This window comes from Oncorhynchus gorbuscha, linkage group LG02, assembly GCF_021184085.1.
Source record: "Oncorhynchus gorbuscha isolate QuinsamMale2020 ecotype Even-year linkage group LG02, OgorEven_v1.0, whole genome shotgun sequence".
Taxonomy (NCBI): Eukaryota; Metazoa; Chordata; class Actinopteri; order Salmoniformes; family Salmonidae; genus Oncorhynchus; species Oncorhynchus gorbuscha.
Window position 1 is genome coordinate 29,636,930 of NC_060174.1, and position 6,000 is coordinate 29,642,929.

The 6,000-nt window shown below is 44.5% G+C and overlaps 1 pseudogene; it reads right to left on the bottom strand.

Annotated features, from left to right (window-relative positions):
* LOC123989870 overlaps positions 1 to 5,172 on the bottom strand; it is a 41,770-nt pseudogene extending 36,598 nt beyond the window's left edge.
* Positions 5,173 to 6,000: the final 828 nt, after the last annotated feature.

Here is a 6,000-nt window from a genome sequence, read left to right on the forward strand (position 1 = left end):
GGTTCTCCAGTTCCTGTCTGAGAGCTTTCACACCCGACGACAGGCAACACAGGTAACACACATGAGCAGATGAGTAGTCACTAGCCAGTCCAGGCAAGTTGGAATTGGGAACCTCAGCAATGGACATTAACAAACCCCAAAAGTTATTTATGATAGGAAAAGGCTCACCTTTGTCCTCTATATAATTGGCTGACAGGTTGATGGTGTGGATGGCGGAGCAGGTGTGATCTCGCAGGCCACAGGCCATCTTCAATGCAGAATTCCAACAAGAGGAAAGGCTAGGAGAGAGACAGAGGAACAGAAATTAGTTATTAATGTTGAACTGAAATGAAAAATAAAGTGAACCAATCACATAAATCAAATGTCATCCAAATATTTCCCATTTCCTCAGTGCCTCAGACACCAGGTAGAATGATTTAGGGAGGGAGGGATGTTTTAGAAAGGTGAGGAGGATCACGTGGAGTAGGCGACTCACAGTGAGCCCACCTCCTTCCAGACACACCTCCTCCAGGGTTGAGGATCTGTTGATCATGAAGAGAACCTGCTCCTGGACTTCAGAGCTCTGGGGAGAGATACAGAGGGGCACCGGTACCGAGTGAATGTGTGGGGGTACAATCTTTCCCTCATTTCCAGATCAATCCTTTTACATGAACTGAACTCTTGTTTTAATATGATGAACCTAGTCCTTTAAAAAAAAAAAAAAGGAAAATAAACATTGAACATATAACAGTCGAACCATAGAGCAGGTGACCTGGTTCTACTCTTTTTGGCTATTTGCTGGTGTTTTGTGGTGGAAAACTGAGCTGGTCGAGAATAACACATCAGCCTGTTAAGCTTGCGTTCAATTGCCACTCCCTGTTACAAACAACAAGCTTCCATTACCCCTGTCACATTGTCAACCCTTTCATATCGTCAACCCTGTTACGGTCAACCCTGATACGGTCAACCCTGATACGGTCAACCTCGATACGGTCAACCCTGATACGGTCAAACCTGTCATGGTCAAACCTGTCATGGTCAACCCTGTTACGGTCAACCCTGATACGGTCAACCCTGATACGGTCAACCCTGTTATGGTCAACCCTGTTACGGTCAACCCTGATACGGTCAACCCTGATACGGTCAACCCTGTTACGGTCAACCCTGATACGGTCAACCCCGTTACGGTCAACCCTGTTACGGTCAACCCTGTTACGGTCAACCCTGATACGGTCAACCCTGTTACGGTCAACCCTGATATGGTCAACCCTGTTACTTTACTTGACACTTACGTTAGCCTTTTTATTATTTTATTATTTTTATTTATGAAATTGAACATGTGCTCTTTATGACAGAATGTACAAATTTGGTGAACTCAAAAGGCACCGAATTGGTGGAACGACCCAAAAGAATATCATACACACACATTCTCTCTCCTCATGAAGGTAATTTCCCTGACCTCCATCATAGCCAGGTGATTGTCTAAAAGCACTGCAGTACCAGTAACACAACAGCAGCTAGATTATGAAGTCAGTATGGCGCCCTGCCTCCAGGGCACAGTGCTCTGTGTGCACATGTGAGGACTGTTGATAAGGCCTGCTAGACCCTGCAGCGCTGACCGGGTCGGACAGTTTGGTCATCCACAAGATCCCAAAACTTATGAATGTGACATCCATGACAGAACCAGAGAGTGCAAGACTCAGAGCAAGAGAACTCAGGGAGAGAAGCATCAAGCTGTGTAATAACATGAGATAGTGTGCTCTCTAACAGGACTTGGAAAAACAAATCAGGATGTGGCTAAAAGGTTTACTAGTTTGAGGTCTTTGTTGGAGATATTGGTGAACCATTGGTTGAAGGAGAGATTCCAAACAATTCTGGGCATAGTAAATGTTGTCAACATCCTGAAAGAATATACATAATAAATATATTCACTAATATTATTGATGTATGATGACATGAGTTGATATTTATAGTAGAAAATATGTATTTATCAGAAACATTTCATGTGGTGTCATCATAGGTGGATGGTAGCCTACGGACCTATTGGACCTCCCTGCAGGGGAACTCATTGAAGTCACATAGAGCAGCATTTGTCTCTGAGAAGCCTCCTATAGTGGGAGAAAACCGAGGAATGACAGAGAGATCAGATACTGTAAAAATCCATGTCCACATAGTATGATACACACAAATGACGTGACACTGCTTCAGTGGTATGAGTGATTCTACTGACCACAGGGTCCCAGTGTTCCAGTCAGCTGCTCCTCCACCCGGGTTGCCAGGTTCCACATCCGCTCCTGCAGATCTGGAGGGATCTTCTTCAGGATCTTCCCAAGAGCAGGAGATAGAAACACATGCACATGTAGATGTCAAACATTTTGAACCCTCAGATATTACAGATATTTGCATGAGGTATCTATTTCATTATTGGTATTGGATTGGAATATGATTCACAAGTGAGTTAGAAAACCACCATTCCTTGGGTAGAAGAGGATCACTAAGGATCCCTAATCAGTTGGTTAATGGGTCGACCTCAGGGCTTTCTGCTACATCACAAACAACCCTCACAAGGCTTGAGGGAGGGTATGTTCAACTACATGCCATGACACCCTGGAGAGGAATCAGGGATGATCTTCTTCGGAGAAGCTGTCATATGACTGACCATAGCCTCGAGGTCCTCACCAGACGTCAGACTGAGAGAGCAGGTCTGTCTGTCCGTCTCAATCACCACCTGAATGGTCAACAGTACATATACGCAGGAATCTATCTGTCACTACTGACACCATGCAGACATACAGAGAGACACATTCGGACTGAAAGATTGGCAAAATAGTACAGTCGTTAGTGGCCACATAGACACAGGAACTCTGTCTCTGCTTGTCCATTTGGTGTGACTAAATACCTGTAGAAGGTTGTAGTGAGTGGTGAGTAAGATATACACAAAGCTGTTGCTGTCCTACACAGTCCTATGCTTCATAACATTTCAGAGCCTCCACTTCTGTTTTTAAATCATGTCTGTGGCCCTTGTTAGGGAATAATCAGAATTTGTTGGTAACATATGTAAGATGTTTTATATTCATCAAATGTGTGTAAGTTACTTCTCATCAGAATGGTATTTTTGTATAATACTGTGGCGAGGTTGCAGTTATCTGTTCTATGTCAAGACTAAGTTGCATGGGTGCCGCTGAGAGGGGAGAGGTCAAAGTGTCATCATGTGTAAACATATCTTTTGCTCCACAATGTCTCTGTGCCAGTCAGTGTGTCTCTGTGATCTTGTCCAGGATTGGTTGTATTTAGGATTGGATGTATCTAAATGACAATTTGATATATGCCTGTTGATATGGAGGATTGGTTTATGGTTCTGAGGTTGAGAGAGGAGACAAAGCTGAACAATGAATTATGCCGATGCTGTCTGACTATGTGTGTTCTTTGCTATTAAAGGAACTCAGCTGCAGTGTGTAGGGGGCTCTCAGAGAATTCATTGAGAGACACTGAATTTATCTGAGAGTCTTGTGATAGATTGTGATAGAGCTCATATAATTAAAGATGGACTTTGATAACTAACTCTGACTTGTGTGTGTGGTTTGCTCCCATGATTTGGTAAATAGAGGAAATTTCCATGACACCCTGCAGCCTTTTCACGTGTCAGGGTCAAGTAATATTTCCAGATGATCCCTCACTTCCTTGTCACTGTGAGTGTGACCAAACCACATCACACATTCTCACCAGGGGTTCTACACTCTCACTGTCATCATGGTATCACTAAGCGACAGCCAGAGATGACAGTATCTGCACATGCTCCCTCCCCCCTGAGGAGCTGAACCAGTGGTGGTGACAAATGTTTCCCATCCCAGGACAGACAGTGTTAACCTCTGAAGAGCTACAGAAGAGGAAGCACCACAGTCTCAGAGCCCTGATTGCGTCCTGTGCATACAGACTGGGACCAGAGGTGTGCAGAGAGAGGGAATTCTTCAGATGAGTGGATGGAAATCGGAAGTTTTCCCTCATCTCCCACTGGTATAATAGTTACCATCTCCTTATGTGGTAGGTCCCATACGGATAGTAAACGGGTGGCGATGGATTGCAGGACATTAGGAATGTTTGACGGTTCACATGTAACAACATTGAGTTGGGTAATTTGCTTTGTGTTCCCAGTTTCTCTGATTCACCACCCTAATAATTTACATGATCAGTGATCAGAGCTAGCCTATGGCCAATCAGGGCTGTTCATTTTCAAATGGACATAAATATTTTAACACCCATGCAAAGGTAACCATGGTGGTAAGGATGTGCTCAGCCAGTAACACACTAACACTGCCCCCTCCCTTTACATACTGTATGTACATATGAGGTGGATTTAATCAAAATAAAGAGAAAAACGCATCCGACTGCATGGCTGCTTTCAAATATGTCAATGAAGTACTGAGAAACACAGCATTCAAATCATTCAAGTAAGGAACAACATACTACAAAATATATGTAACTTCAGACATAGAAGAAGTTAATTTGTTTTACCTGATTGAGGCTCTCAATGCTGACGGCATCAATCTCTAGATACAGTAGCTGAAGGAGCTTTCCACCTGCAGGGAGCGACCAGACTGTGGTCAACAGTGAAGCACTGATACAAACACAGGAAAGGCATACTGACCTAAACAGGTTAACCCCCCTAAAGTCGATGTCAGTGCCCCGTGGATATCTAATTAGCATGATTTAAAAAATCCCCATAAAAATCTGTCCGTTTAAAATAGTGATACACTACATGACCAAAAGTATGTGGACATGTGCTTGACGAACATCTCATTCCCAAATTATGGGCATTAATATGGAGTTGCCCCCCCCCCCCTCCCCTTTGCTGAAATAACAGCCTCCACTCTTCTGGGAAGGCTTTCCGCTAGATGTTGAAACATTTTTGCAGGGACTTGGTTCCATTCAGCCACAAGAGCATTAGTGAAGTCGGGCCTGCCGCGCAGTTGGCGTTCCAATTCATCCCAAAGGGTGTTTGATGGGGTTGCGGGCAGGGCTCTGTGCAGGCCAGTCAAGTTCTTCCACACTGATCTTGACAAACCATTTCTGTATGGACCCTCACTTGGTGCACGGGGGCATTGTCATGCTAAAGCAGGTAAGGGCCTTCCCCAAACTGTTGCCACAAAGTAGGAAGCATGCTGTAGCGTTAATATGTACCATCACTCGAACCATGAAAAACAGGCCCATACCATTATTCCTCCTCCACCAAACTTTAAAGTTGTCACTATTCATTCAAGCAGGTAGCGTTCTCCTGGCATCCACCAAACTCATATTCGTCCGTCGAACTGCCAGATGGTGAGCATTTCACTGTTGCATTTCACTGTTGCATTTGGCGCATGTGACAAACTAAATTTGATTTGATTTGAAGCGTGATTCATCACGCCAGAGAATGTGTTTCCACTGCTGCAGAGTCCAATTGCGGTGAGCTTTAAACCACTCCAGCCAGCGCTTGGCATTATGAATGGGCATCATAGGCTTGTGTGTGGCTGCTCAGCCATGGAAATCCATTTCATGAAGCTCCCAACGAACAGTTATTGTGTTGACGTTGCTTCCAGAGGCAGTTTGGAACTCGGTAGTGAGTGTTGCAACCGAGGAAAGACAATTTTTATGCACTAGGTGCTTCAGCACTCAGCGATCCCATTCTGTGAGCTTATGTGGCCTACCACTTTGTGGCTGAGCCGTTGTTGCTCCTAGACATTTCCACTTCACAATAACAGCATTTGCAGTTGACCAGGGCAGCGCTAGCAGGGCAGAAATTTGATGAACTGACTTGTTTGAAAGGTGGCATCCTATGACGGTGCCACATTGAAATTCACTGAGCTCTTCAGTAAAGCCTTTCTACTGCCAATGTTTGTCTATGGAGATCGCATGGCTGTGTGCTCATTTCATACACCTGCCAGCAACGGGTGTGGCTGAAATAGCCGAAATCACTCATTTGAAGGGGTGTCCACATACCTTTGCATATATAGTGTATCAGTAGGTGGCAACATAGAGACCCTG